The sequence below is a fragment of the Notolepis coatsorum genome, assembly GCF_963971535.1.
Source record: "Notolepis coatsorum genome assembly, chromosome: 1".
Lineage (NCBI taxonomy): Eukaryota > Metazoa > Chordata > Actinopteri > Aulopiformes > Paralepididae > Notolepis > Notolepis coatsorum.
The window spans coordinates 133,635,891-133,650,417 of record NC_140165.1 but is presented as its reverse complement, the minus strand read 5'-3'; the positions used below and the strand labels follow the sequence as shown (position 1 = coordinate 133,650,417).

The following is a 14,527-nucleotide window of genomic DNA, read 5'->3' as shown; positions in this document are numbered from 1 at the left end:
ATGTATAATAATAACACTAACCTAACAGTAGTTTAGATATATGGATGTATAATAACACTAACCTAACAGTAGTTTAGAGATATGGATGTATAATAATAACACTAACCTAACAGTAGTTTAGATATATGGATGTATAATAACACTAACCTAACAGTAGTTTAGAGATATGGATGTATAATAATAACACTAACCTAACAGTAGTATAGAGATATGGATGTATAATAACACTAACCTAACAGTAGTATAGAGAGGTATTAATGTATAATAACACTAACCTAACAGTAGTATAGAGAGGTATTAATGTATAATAACACTGCAGTACTCACTAGGACTGACATAGAGAGATAGGCTAAATAAATAAAGAATAAAACAGCAGCAGTTCTACATAAGCCACAGCCACAGGTGTGATAAGGACTACACAAAATAAGTGAGTATCCAATGGAAATTAGTAGGAGTGATTAAAATAACAAACAAAGAAAACTAGACAGACAAACTTCAAACTTAAAACCTGAGAAGGGAGGGGGGATCAGCAAATACTAGTCAATCATAATCTATATTTCTGTCAATCAACCAATCAACAAAGCTGCAGACTGCGTTATTTGAGTCTTGATGATAGGGATCGCAATAATAGATAATGAGCCATTATGACACATTTTTTTATTATTATTATTATTATTATTATTATTATTATTATTATTATTATTATTATTATTATTATTATTATTATTATTATTATTATTATTATTATTATTATTATTAAATTTTTTCTTGTTTAACTGTGGATTGTGTGTTTCTTGTATAATGGTATAAATTATTATTTGTGTAAATTAGGTTGTATGCCGACCATTAAGTAAATACTTGTTTAGTTTAGGAATAAGGGGCAGGTAACTATAAGATTTATTCTTCTTCCTGCTCCTTTTGTCCATGGAATGATATTTATGATTGTGTAATGAAGAAACTCTGATTGTATGATTCCATGTGGCAAATAAAAACTCTGAACTGAACTAAACTGAACTGAAAGTGTCTAGACATTATTTAACTTTTTTTTTTATCCACTTTTTCTCCTGTTTTTCTGTGTTTTTCTCCCATCCCAATTTAGTCGTTATGCCAATTCCCCCCTCCCCTTCCTGGTCGTTGCTCGCATGTGCCCCCCACTGGTCGGTCTAGGGAGCCCTGAAGTCTATCAGATGCTTCCTCCGAGACATAGGAGACAGCCAGCAGCATCTTTTCACCTGCCAGCGTGGACTCTCATTGGTGAGGTGTAACGTGTGGGAGGTCACACTACCCTCACCATCTCCCTCCCTCGCTGTGCAGGCGCCCTGACCGACCTGTAGGAGTCGCTGTTTACAACAACCAGAATACCACCCCACCGGCTTCCCTCCCGCTGACTCTGCCAATTGAGCCAGTATGACGGCCGGCCAAGCCGGAGGCAACGCTGACAGCCGGATTCGATACCAGTGTCTCTCGCGTTGGTGACGAGAGCTTAGTCCGCTGTGCCACCCAGCCGCCCCACATTATGTAACTCTTGAGTTGTTGTTGTCCCCAACACTCTACTACAAGCCCTGCGCATCAAACTTCCACATTCAGCCGGATGCGCTTGTTATCATCTCCCGTGCTGAGCGAATTTGAATGGTTTGGCAGTAGAGTAATACAGTAATGTAAAATATACAACCGAGTGGTATTCACAAGGGTGAATTACCTATGCCCAGTGACTTTCAGGTTTCATGGAGTATAATTTCCACCCATTTTCAACATCAATGGCAGTGTGAAAGGTAGGCTGAGATCCACCAAAACACTACACCTATGAACACAAAATGTGTTAAATACAGGGATAATGGTGAGACTGACATTAGACTGGTATGGTCCTTAACACATTGGGCGCCGGGGGTTGTGCCCATCATTGTACCCAGTCTGCCACCGTTGAAAGCCTATGGAGATGTTTACCTTCTTTGCAGGGCTATAACTTTTTAAATTGTATTGCTATATTGACATTACTATGGCCCATTCAACATCGATTATCTATCGTTCAGGATGTGGGAACGTTATATTTTTTCATTCATACATTGTTGTGTTAATACCGTCTAGAATATAAGTATGTTTTTAAGGGTTTCTTTCCTATACACGCTTTATAAAAAATTCAAATGTATATGATCGGTATACATTATGCTTCATCATGCGTGAAGGAAAGGGGGGGGGGGGTCGTTTATAATTCCTTGATCGTCAGTAACGGCTTTATTTACTATGGGTTGATATGTTGATCAGATGGTTTGCAGTGAAATTAATAAACAATCGGGCTGAAAATAACGTTAGTGTCCTCTTACCGTTCGCCGATGAGACTGGAGGAAAAAGATCCCCATTATTTGACGCCGATCTCCTAGATCCATTTCCGGTTTGTATGGCGCAATAAACGCCGAAATCATATCGATTATTGAGTTTAGAAAGCGATCCAAATGCACTATAGTGTTTGTCTGGATCCACGTAACAAGATATTACTGCCGGAGGGATTTCCTGGATGCACCAGCGCCACTTCCGATTTTGGCGAGAGTGTAACTCGCCCGACCATCCACCAGGCGGCGGTATTGAGGCGTTGCAATCTCATACAGGGTGCCGCTGCAGTCCGGAGGGAGACTGGATGAATTATGAATGCCATGGCGAAAAAATTTAATATTGATCCCAAAAACGATTTACGCCGTTGTTGCCATTCAACGCATGGCGGGCAAAAACGGCGTAAGTCGTTTTTGGCGACCAATGTGTTAAAGGTTAGAGGGGGGCGTATGTACAGGAAGATAAAAGAAGCAGAGAGACATAAAGAGGGATGGCCTTAAAGAGAGGTAGAACAGTAGTATAGATATATGAATGTATAATAACACTAACCTAACAGTAATATAGAGATATGGGTGTATAATATCACTAACCTAACAGTAGTATAGAGAGTTAATGTATAATATCACTAACCTAACAGTAGTATAGAGAGATATTAATGTATAATATCACTAACATAACAGTAGTATAGAGATATGAATGTATAATAATAACACTAGCCTAACAGTAGTATAGAGATATTAATGTATAATATCACTAACCTAACAGTAGTATAGAGATATGGATGTATAATAGCACTAACCTAACAGTAGTTTAGAGATATGGATGTATAATAATAACACTAACCTAACAGTAGTTTAGAGATATGGATGTATAATAACACTAACCTAACAGTAGTTTAGAGATATGAATGTATAATAATAACAACACTAACCTAACAGTAGTTTAGAGATATGGATGTATAATAATAACACTAACCTAACAGTAGTTTAGAGATATGGATGTATAATAACACTAACCTAACAGTAGTTTAGAGATATGAATGTATAATAATATCACTAACCTAACAGTAGTTTAGAGATATGGATGTATAATAATAACACTAACCTAACAGTAGTTTAGATATATGGATGTATAATAACACTAACCTAACAGTAGTTTAGAGATATGGATGTATAATAATAACACTAACCTAACAGTAGTTTAGATATATGGATGTATAATAACACTAACCTAACAGTAGTTTAGAGATATGGATGTATAATAATAACACTAACCTAACAGTAGTATAGAGATATGGATGTATAATAACACTAACCTAACAGTAGTATAGAGAGGTATTAATGTATAATAACACTAACCTAACAGTAGTATAGAGAGGTATTAATGTATAATAACACTGCAGTACTCACTAGGACTGACATAGAGAGATAGGCTAAATAAATAAAGAATAAAACAGCAGCAGTTCTACATAAGCCACAGCCACAGGTGTGATAAGGACTACACAAAATAAGTGAGTATCCAATGGAAATTAGTAGGAGTGATTAAAATAACAAACAAAGAAAACTAGACAGACAAACTTCAAACTTAAAACCTGAGAAGGGAGGGGGGATCAGCAAATACTAGTCAATCATAATCTATATTTCTGTCAATCAACCAATCAACAAAGCTGCAGACTGCGTTATTTGAGTCTTGATGATAGGGATCGCAATAATAGATAATGAGCCATTATGACACATGAACATCTGATTGACACACACACACAAACATCCTCATATCCCCACCATTGCAGACTTCACACACACACTCTCTCTCTCTCTCTCTCTCTCTCTCTCTCTCTCTCTCTCTCTCTCTCTCTCTCTCTCTCTCTCTCTCTCTCTCTCACTCTCTCTGTCTCTCTCTCTCTCTCTCTCTCTCTCTCTCTCTCTCTCACATATACACACACACACACACACAAACACATGCACACAAACACACTCTCTCTCACACTCACACAGACACACACACACACACACACACACACACACACACACACACACACACACACACACACTCATACACGCGTAAACACAGACACAAATCAACAGCAACAGTTAAATTGCCCAGTGAGCGATCATCCAGTCGGGGAGCAAATTTTCCATCAAGCAGCCAATCAGAGGATGAATTGCTCATCAACCGTCCAATAAGAGAACAAGACCTGCTCACCCGCTGTGTCTGCAACTCGTCGAGAATGTACAACATGTTCAGGACGGTCTGACTGGAGGCCCCGGAAAACAAACCATGTTTTAGACGTGTGTCACGCACACGTTAACACACTCAAGCTGCAATCAAGTCAGTACAATATGCTAGGCAGCAGAAAAGTATGCCATTACCCTCTGCCACATGCACTTGTGTGTGCACACTCACACACACACACACACACACACACACACTCATGATTTGTCCCCTCTCCAAGTTATGTGGTATTATTCCTAAATTGATCTATCAACAGTTGCTCTATTGACACTTAAGAAGAAGCCACAAGTACTTTCTAATCTAACACATCCAGAGGACACAGTGGCCATGAACATTCATTGTTGTCCTTGTACTGTGCTTGAACTCAGTGCATTGAAACATTTTCTTACATCACCAAAAGGCGTAGGGGTGAAATACTGTAGAGTTCTAGTCGATAACTAATCATCCTAAATCAAACACAGCAACAGCATAAACTGGATGACATGTCTACAGTAAGTCTTACTAGTTTTCTGTGTTTTCCCGCTGGAACTCCCCAACATATAAAATATGTATTATGGAAATTACCATGTGTGACCTGTTACTTCTGAATATCTGAATAATGTCTTAACCTAGCATAGTGTTGCACAACAGGCTCGTGCCATCCTCCCTCCTTCACTTCCCCAACCCAATCAACCCCTTTGGAGACAACCCCTTCCCTCTCCACTATAAAGACCTACGTTTTACTGGATTCTCAAGCTCTTTGGGGGGATACTAGGCCTGTCTCCTCATGGAGTCATCCAGCAATAACTCTCAACCTATTTGTACTTGATACTCTGTTTGAGCTAAATAAACCTGTGTTCTACATCTGACTGAGTGCACCCCTTACTCATGGTATATCCCTCCACACTATCATTCAGTAGAGAGCTCTCAGTGGTATCACGCACGGGACGGCCAGACGAGAGGTTCTTTCCCATAACCTCAGGCTTGCGTGGCTCGTTCCTCTCAGCCCCATCGCCACGTCGTTAAAAGTACAACATCTAAGGGCAGTGAACTTCCCACCCAGTTAATGAAATAGCCATAAAGCTTCCGAACACAAAGCCAAATTGTCCCCGTTGTACAGTAGCCGAAAAGGCCAGACACCGCTTGTGCCTCACGCTGCTCGAGAGTTCTCTCACAAGTAGCCTACACTCATCCAACAAAAGGCAGCCTCTCCACATTTCAAAGCCCCACACACAGTGCCAGTGCTGTCGAAAGCCCTTTGCTGTCTCCTGCAGCGTTTCAGCCCATTATTCATGCTGTTCCATTCTGGCCATGCCAGCCATGCCAGCCAGGTCAGGGGGCCATGGGTTTCTCAAGACTCCGGTGCTCCAAATGGCCACTGACCAGAAGATGTTTATGATGAATTGAAAATGGGGGACCCTGATGTAAACAAGACGAAAGTCCTTCTCTGGTCTGCATCCCATTAACAATTGTGTGTATTGAGCTGTACTGTATTGTACCCATTCTGCAATCTGTTAATAAAATGTTCAATCAATCAATCAATCAAACATCTCCACATCTGGATGACACAACAGTAGTGGGATTAATTAAGAACGGGGATGAATCGGCCTATAGAGCTGAAGTCGATAGCTTCGCTGTATGGTGCAAGGAGAACGACCTGCTTTTAAACATCTCTAAGACAAAGGAAATTATAGTTGACTTCCGGCGCGGGGAGGCAGTCCACCCTCCTCTGTACATAAACGGCCAGCAGGTGGACAGGGTAGACAGTTTTAAATTCCTCTGCATCACCATATGTGATCATTTAAAATGGGAAGTTAACACCAGCCTCATAATTAGCAAAGCCCACCAGAGGCTCCACTCCCTGCGCCAGCTTAAAAAGTTTGGTGTGTCCAGGGAGGCGATGCTCAGCTTTTACAGAGCCACTGTGGAGAGTGTCCTTACCTTCTCAATGACTGTGTGGTACGGAAACACCACCGTCCATGATAGGGGACATCTAGAAAGAACTGTACGCACAGCGTCAAAAATCATCGGCTGTGAGCTCCCCTCTGTGGCCTCCATTTATGCCACACAAATCAGGCGGAAAGGGGAGAAGGTGATCAGGGACCCTTCTCACCCTGCTTACGACCTCTTTAACCCCCTTCCCTCTGGCAGAAGACTCCAAAGTCTCAGGTGCAGGACATCCCGTTTAAAAACAGTACATATCCCGAGGCTGTCCGTCACCTGAACTCAAGTACAAATGTACAGGCACTTTGCACAACAAGGGCTAGCACCAGCCGACATGCACTTTATGGCAATATGCACTTTAAACTGGAACACTGAGTAATTTATTTTAGGTACTGTAGCATTTTTTCTTTTTAATTGTTTGTGTAAAACTTTTATTGTGGGGATTGTATTGCATGTATTCTTGTGTTTTTATATTGTATGTTTTTATAATGTCTGTACTGTATGTGGCACCAAGACAAATCCCAATCAACCATGTGTTGAAATGGCAATAAAGTTTTCTATTCTATTCTATCTTCTACCTCCTACTACTGTCCTGCTAGTGTGTATTTGTGGCGTGTACCGTGTGTGTGTGTGTGTGTGTGTGTACATATCTATCTACATGTATAAAGGCCAACAGTGACTACTGCCATACATACACTAAGTAATTTTCCCCCACACAGGCATAATTGTGCAGCTATTGTTGTCTATAACACAATCCCAGTGGAGTATGTGTTTTATCCTTGCATTACTCTTGGCAACATGCAAGACGCTAAGTGCTGAGCTACAGTATCAGTCAATGCATTGTAGATCTAGAGTGCAGGAGGGCAGAGTGACAGCACTTCCATATAGTGGCTGTGGAAACAGGAAACACGAGTCTCATCAGCAAAAACATCACCCAGCCTCCTTTGTTTTAGAACACTCAGTACCTAATTCTACCAGTAGATGTCTGTCTTCGCTCCTCTACAGTCATTTGTGGAGGATTTGGATAACACTTTATTTTATCATTTGGATGCTAGTAAAAACAGACAATCTCTCACTCAGATCATGTTCATTCTTGGCAACGGTGTCCCGGCACTGGCAGTGGCACAGATTAACATTCCAGTTTGAATTCCCAGACATTGAGGACATTGGAAAACTATGAGGGTGAAAGGTTGAATATTTTGCACAGTAGGCCTATTCTATATCTTATCTTCCTTACTGTATTGGCCCCTCCTCTACTCGTTTTACACACATGACTGTGCGGCAAAGCACAACAGCAACACAATCATCAAGTTTGCTGACAGTGACGACACAGCTGTGGTGGGCCTGATCTCTGCAAGCGACGAGAGGGCCTACCTGGGAGAGGTAGAGAACCTGGCGCTGTGGTGCCGGGAGAACAGCCTCTCCCTGAACGTCAGCGAAAACGAAAGAGATGATTGTGGAATTTAGGAGGTCGGGGGCCAGGGACTACAGCCCCCCTCACCCAAACCACTGCCTCTCTTGCACTGCTGCGGTCAGGCAGTCTCATGGCCAGTACAGAGAGACTCAGAAGGAGCTTCTATCCCCAGGCCATCAGGATGCTCAATGACTCATCTTCAACGATCAACCCACCCATCTACACTCATTGCACACACATCCATATACTCACTTTAAACAAACACTCACCTTAACACTCACTTTAGACACTTTAACACTACATTATATGTATCTATTTATTAAATAGATTTGCACATTCATACCTCATTTGCATTTGCACCTTGCCTTAAAAAGTGGTTGTACCTCATTGTCTGCATTTTTACTTCATTGTACTTAGGTTGTACTTCTTTAGTTTGTATATTGTATTATTGTTTAATGTAGTGTTGTAGTGTTATTCCTCTTTTACTTACTTTTTTACTGTATGAAGCACATTCTCAGGGGCTCATACAGAACCAAGCATTTCACTGTAATGTACATGTACCTTAAACGTGACAAATAAAAACAAACTTGAAACTTGGATTTTGTAGTGACACACAACTGTTGATATGTGGTGGTGACTAGTTGCTATGCTTATACCCTTTCATGAGTATTCTACTATTCCGTTGCTAGGGGAACAGCTTTGGGTCTATAATAAACCCATGTCGATAAACCCAGAATCACCATATACAAATCCTTACAGCTGTGCTATGCTGTTGCATCATTCATTTGGATTAAATCCTGAAGGGGAAATTATATCACGATAGGTGCAGTTTTATCATCTGTATCATTCCAAACCTGCGGCTTTTTCGTGTCCAAAGCGTGCGCTCAGTGTACGCAATAACCCTATAATATGGTCTGTAATGGGTGAATGAATGAGGGATGATGACAGATACTTCAGTGTCTGGGTTGTCAGTGGCGAGCGTGGGTGCGCGCGTCAGGAAAATAAACCATGCTTGCGGCACGTTTTGAGTTAACAGGGCGGGAGATCTTGGTTTCGGGGCGGTAACAGCAGCAGTTGTGTTCTTTATGATTGGCTCGTGTTTTGGCCGAGGCGTGGCGCGCAGTAGAGGGGGCGTGGCGCTGAGGAAATCAGCTGGAGGAACACAACAACACAAACGGGTGACTGAGACAAGATACGTAAAGCCATTTATATGGTAACGGGTTTTCTAAAAAAAAAGAAGACAGTAGAGTTATCTGTATTTAAAGAGGTAAACCCATAACTATTGGGAAGTAGGCCAAACATCGGATCAAGTTAGCAGAAAGAAGAGGAAGATGTTTCCACTGTAACAGGGTAGAGTTCTAGTGCACCGTCCGCAGTTATTGGCTCTTTGACAAACAAACGATAAACCTGTTTGTGTTTCTGTTCCTCTGCTGTGTCCGGTTTACGTGGCCGGGTGAACCCGGCGCAAGTGTGGCATGTGGGTCAGTTCTGGACCCGTCGGAAGGTAGGGATGCATTTCACTCACTGCAGGCATAGGGCATCACGTGTTCACAGTGCAGTTCGTGCGTAAAGATGCATTTTATAACTGAAGTCCTTCCCAAAGTTAGTCGAAAGCAATGGTGTTGTTGTGACTATTTAATAATCAATTTCCCACATGCGTCTCGCCTAGCTGGCACTGCAAGCTGCTGTGAAGCACCCCCTGCCATTCTAATCTGTGTTAAAACTGGGCTTGGTTCGTTACGCAAGACTTACCAAATGCATATTTTTGTGTGTCGGCTTGCGACCAGTGGCGAATCCTTATGGAAGCCAACGGAAGCCATGCCTCCCTATAAATTCATATCAAATATGAAATATGAAAAAAAAAAAATATAATTTTTTTTTAATATAGTTTACATTCTTTTTCATCTGTGCATCTGTGTTATATATATATATATATATTTTTTTTAAATGTCTCCCTCTTCTCCTTCTCACTCCCTCTAACACACTGTCAGACTCACTGTGCTCATTGCAGCTAGTATAGGAGAGAGGCAGTGGGTAGGTCTCTTTCTCCAGGCTTCCAGCATTATAGAGTCCAAATCCGATCCTAGCCAATCAGATTCGAGCTGACTGCCACACCCTAAAAGTTTAAAACGGAGCTGAGAGGAAAACACTCAGCATATTTCCCCCCCTGGAGGCGGGGCACTCAGAAGTTCACGTTTCCACCTGACTACCTAACGTGACATCCCATTAGTAGTATAAAACTGTCTGGCGTCACTCAGTCTAGTAGTCTACTACAAACATGTCTGAACATCATCCCCTCGCGGAATTGATTGAAAATGTTATTAACAGAGCGGGCACGTTCGAATCCTCTATTAGTGTATCTAACATTTAGCACTTTAATAGCAACTTATTTTCGCCGGCGGGACATTTACTGAGGACCAGCAGAGCACACCACTGTGGATATTATGATTTAACAAATCTATCTGGCAAGAGGAGGACCACATTATTGACCAGGTAAGCACTGAGCAGCCTGACTGACTAACTAACGTTATCAGGCAAGCTTGTATACCTTTTCATGACTGCAATGCAAGCCAGGGGCTGGAATACACAGTCACTTATTCCTCCGTAGTAGCCAGGTTAATGTGCACCATCAAGCACTGCTTAAAAGCTAGCGGTGGGTCCAAAATATATCGGATATAAATGTCAAAGGTACCCAGCGTTCCATTAGGGTTTCACACACAGATGCGGCGGGGTTTGAAAGCTCGGCGTTGCTAATAAACATTTTAAATCATTTTTATAAACGAGTAAAACTGAGGCTGAAATGACTGCTTCCGCATTTTACAGTAGGAGCGCTCTGATGGCTGGGCGCGCCGCGCAACAGACACTTGAATGAATGAATGAATGAATGAATGAATGAAAACTTTATTTAACAGATTGCAGAATGGGTACAATACAGTACGGCTCAATACACACAATTGTTAAGGGGATGCAGACCAGAGAAATACGTTTGTCTTGTCACGTTTGTCTAATAGACAGTCATATTCTCTCCCGGCCGTATGTATATTTCTCTCCCACCCACCTACCCCCTCCTAATGTACAGTCCCCTCCCCATCATATGTATATACTCTGTCAGGATCTATGGGTAACAGTACTGTATATTTGATGTCATGATGTCTTGTATGTCATAAATGTCACTATGAATTGAAAATGGGGGACCCTGATGTAAACAAGACAAACGTCTTTCTCTGGTCTGCATCCCCTTATACAATTGTGTGTATTGAGCCGTACTGTATTGTACCCATTCTGCAATCTGTTAAGAAAGTTTGACTGGCCGCCGAGCCATACTGTAGTGTACATGGTGACTGCTTGACTTAAAAAAAAAAAAAAAAAAAAAAATATTAATAAAAATATTTAATAATTATTTTTTAATAATTTTTTTTGGCTTCCCCTGTTATTTTACCCACGCGACGCCACTGCTTGCGACCTGCCCTTATCTTTTCTCCACATTACTGTGTGGCACATCATCTGCTACTGCTACCTTACATAATGTTTCAAAATCATAGTTTCTCACTAGGCTGTGTGCCTTGCAAAACTAATATCGATTGACCTGGTTTCATACGGAATTGGGTTCCAACAATATGAATGGGCCAGGTGGTTATGAATGGCTGCGGAGTCTGCGGACAGACGAGCACTTTTCATTGAGCACTAACACAGGTTCCAGTAGCCTCTGCTACAAAGCAGCATTATGCGCCTTGCATATGATTAGGCAAAATGTCAGCTGCAACATTTCATATGATTATATGCACACACACACACACGTTGTAAAGCAGATCCCCGTGAAGTCATTAGATGTAGCCTATTATCTTACACCTATAGCTCTTACACTGGTTAAAACCTTGCTCTCAAATCAGGACACATTTAAGGAAGGATTATTTCAGGCAATTCTAACCCACTTAATCACACTTCTATTACAACAACCAGGAAATGATGAGAACGGGAGTTTTGAGTTGGTATAATTTTTTCATTCAACCTTGATTTCAACTCGAGGGACACTGGTTTCCCTCATTTTAACGGTGAATGTTGAGTATAAAGTAAATAAATAGATAGAATAACAAACGTAAAAAAAAACAAGTAATCGGCACAATCAAATCAAGTTAAAAACAGGAAACAAGAAACATAAAAAGCAGACTAAAAGCAATTACAAAATGACATACAATGGTTATTACTAACTTATTAGCTACTTAAAGCTATAAAATGTCTAAAAGGTTTGATTTTTTTTATTGATCATTTTAATATAGTTATTCAATGCTTTTATAAAAAAAAAATTGGATGGTAACTTTATTTAGGAATAGCCAGTTGGGGGGGGGGGGGGGGGGTAACACTGCTTTCACGCAACCTCCCCCTCTTGTAGCCTGCCACCGTGCCACGTACCATGTGACCTGACCAATGAGAACATCATTTACATCCAGCATTGAAACGACTACTGCCACCCAACATCTAAATGACCCTCAGCTTCTCATCTGTTTTACAGTCTGGGGGTTGTTGTGAGATGGAGCCACCTGCCAGGCCATGTCAACAGCTAAGAGATAATAGTGCACACGTCACGTAGTGTTGAATGACATACCTGGAAGAGGCAGCCAGTGACCAGGTTGAATATTGAGACCTGCTGAAGACGAGGGAGGAAAGACTCCCTCAAGTGTGTGTGTGTGTGTGTGTGTGTGTGTGTGTGTGTGTGTGTGTGTGTGTGTGTGTGTGTGTGTGTGTGTGTGTGTGTGTGTGTGTGTGTGTGTGTGTGTGTGTGTGTGTGTGTGTGTGTGTGTGTGTGTGTGTGTGTGTGTGTGAGGTGGGGGATTGATGGCTCACATTGAGAAGGACACATTGTACTTTTGGGATGTGTTCAGTAGTTCTACTGCAGCTGGTGCCACGGTGGGGCGACTAGTTATACAGTGTGTAGTTTAATAGTCTGTGTGGGTTGAGTCGGTGTTAGATACCCGTCTTCCCAAGCTGTGCCTGAGTTTAGGTAGCAGATTTTCCTGGTGAGTTGACACAAGATTAAAAGATGTGAGTGGAGGTGTGTCCTCCTGTGTGGGGGGGGGGGGATTTTAAGGGATGTTTACTTCTCCTCAGTGACACACTTAGCAGTAAGTGTGTCAGGTGCTATTTTGAGTAATGTGTTCTCTTCTTGGAGCTTGAAAGTAAAACCTTGTGATGAATTCGTAAGTGTGGTTAGGGGGTGGGATGGGTTTCCTTTCAGCCCATGTCTCATATAGCCTACATTGTGTAGTTAGACATTGGTTTGAGCAAGAGCAAAACCACCCCTCCGAAATCCTCCATTGTGTCATTCCCAGAAAAGATGGACCGTTTTGGATTAACTCCCTCCAGAAATCCTCCCAACGAGATTGGTTTTGACAGATGGAGAGGGATGGAAGACAGGAGCGAGATGTGAGAGAGAGAGAGAGAGAGAGAGAATGGCAGAAAATAATGAAAATTAATAACAAGTTGCACTGCACAATATATAGAACATTTTGAGAGTCACACAAAGACAACCCCCCCCCCACACACACACACACAAATTACAACACAATTACCAGTGGATCACAGACTAATGATAAAATATTGTTATAGAAAAACAATGTTAAATCATAATTGGGCCATATTTGCCCAGTCTCCGCACAGGGGAGGGAGGAATGGGGAGACTGACTTGTGAAAAGTGAAGGGGTGATGCAAATCAGAGAAAGAGAGAGAGATTGGTAAAGAGGGAGGGGGGTGTTTGCGAGGGAGAAAGAGACTAGGGGCTAGATCCACAAAGAATGGATTGCACGGAGCAAGTTGCACCCTTACTTACAATTCATTATGAATTGAAAATGGGGGACCCTGATGTAAACAAGACGAAAGTCTTTCTCTGGTCTGCATCCCCTTAACAATTGTGTGTATTGAGCCGTACTGTATTTAGTGATGCACCGATGTGAAAATTGTGGCCGATACCGATAACCGATATTAATATTGCTGTTCTGGCCGATACCGATATTTACCGATGTCGATATCTCTGTATAGAAAACACTTTTTTATGATAATCAAATAAAGAGCTATTTTCCAAAACGCATAATTTTTTTACTTTTGTAACTTATTTTCAGAAATGACTTTCTATTTTGAAACTATTTAAGGCCAAAACATGTAAACATTTTTTTTTTTTTTTTTTTTTTTTTTTTTTTAATATCGGATATCGGCCCTATCTTGATATCGGACCGATACCGATGTGTAAAAAAAACGGCCATATCGGCCGATATTATATCGGCGGCCGATATATCGTGCATCACTAACTGTATTGTACCCATTCTGCAATCTGTTAATAAAATGTTCATTCAATCAATCACCGTGCAGATTGATTGATTGAATGAAAGTTTTATTAACAGATTGCAGAATGGGTACAATACAGTACGGCTCAATACACACAATTGTTAAGGGGATGCAGACCACAGAAAGACTTTCGTCTTGTTTACATCAGGGTCCCCCATTTTCAACTCATAATGAATTGTAAGTAAGGGTGAAACTAGCTCTGTGCAATCCATTCTTTGTGGATCTAGCCCTAGGTGTATAGTTGAGGGAGAGTAAGAGAGTGTAGTTGAAGGAGAGCGAGAAAGTTGGGAATAGGTG

The 14,527-nt window shown here is 41.4% G+C and overlaps 1 protein-coding gene across 4 annotated transcripts in view; it reads left to right on the top strand.

Moving 5' to 3' along the window:
• Positions 1 to 14,527, top strand: part of rhobtb4 (Rho related BTB domain containing 4) — a 163,934-nt gene that overhangs the window by 71,326 nt on the left and 78,081 nt on the right. The window contains exon 1 of one of the 4 annotated variants that reach the window (XM_084331270.1): positions 9,083 to 9,107. The exons of the other annotated variants lie outside the window; for them this stretch is intronic. The gene's annotated coding sequence lies outside the window, so the exon portion shown is untranslated. Of the gene's footprint in view, positions 1 to 9,082; positions 9,108 to 14,527 lie in introns of those variants that run through there. 4 annotated transcript variants of the gene reach the window in all.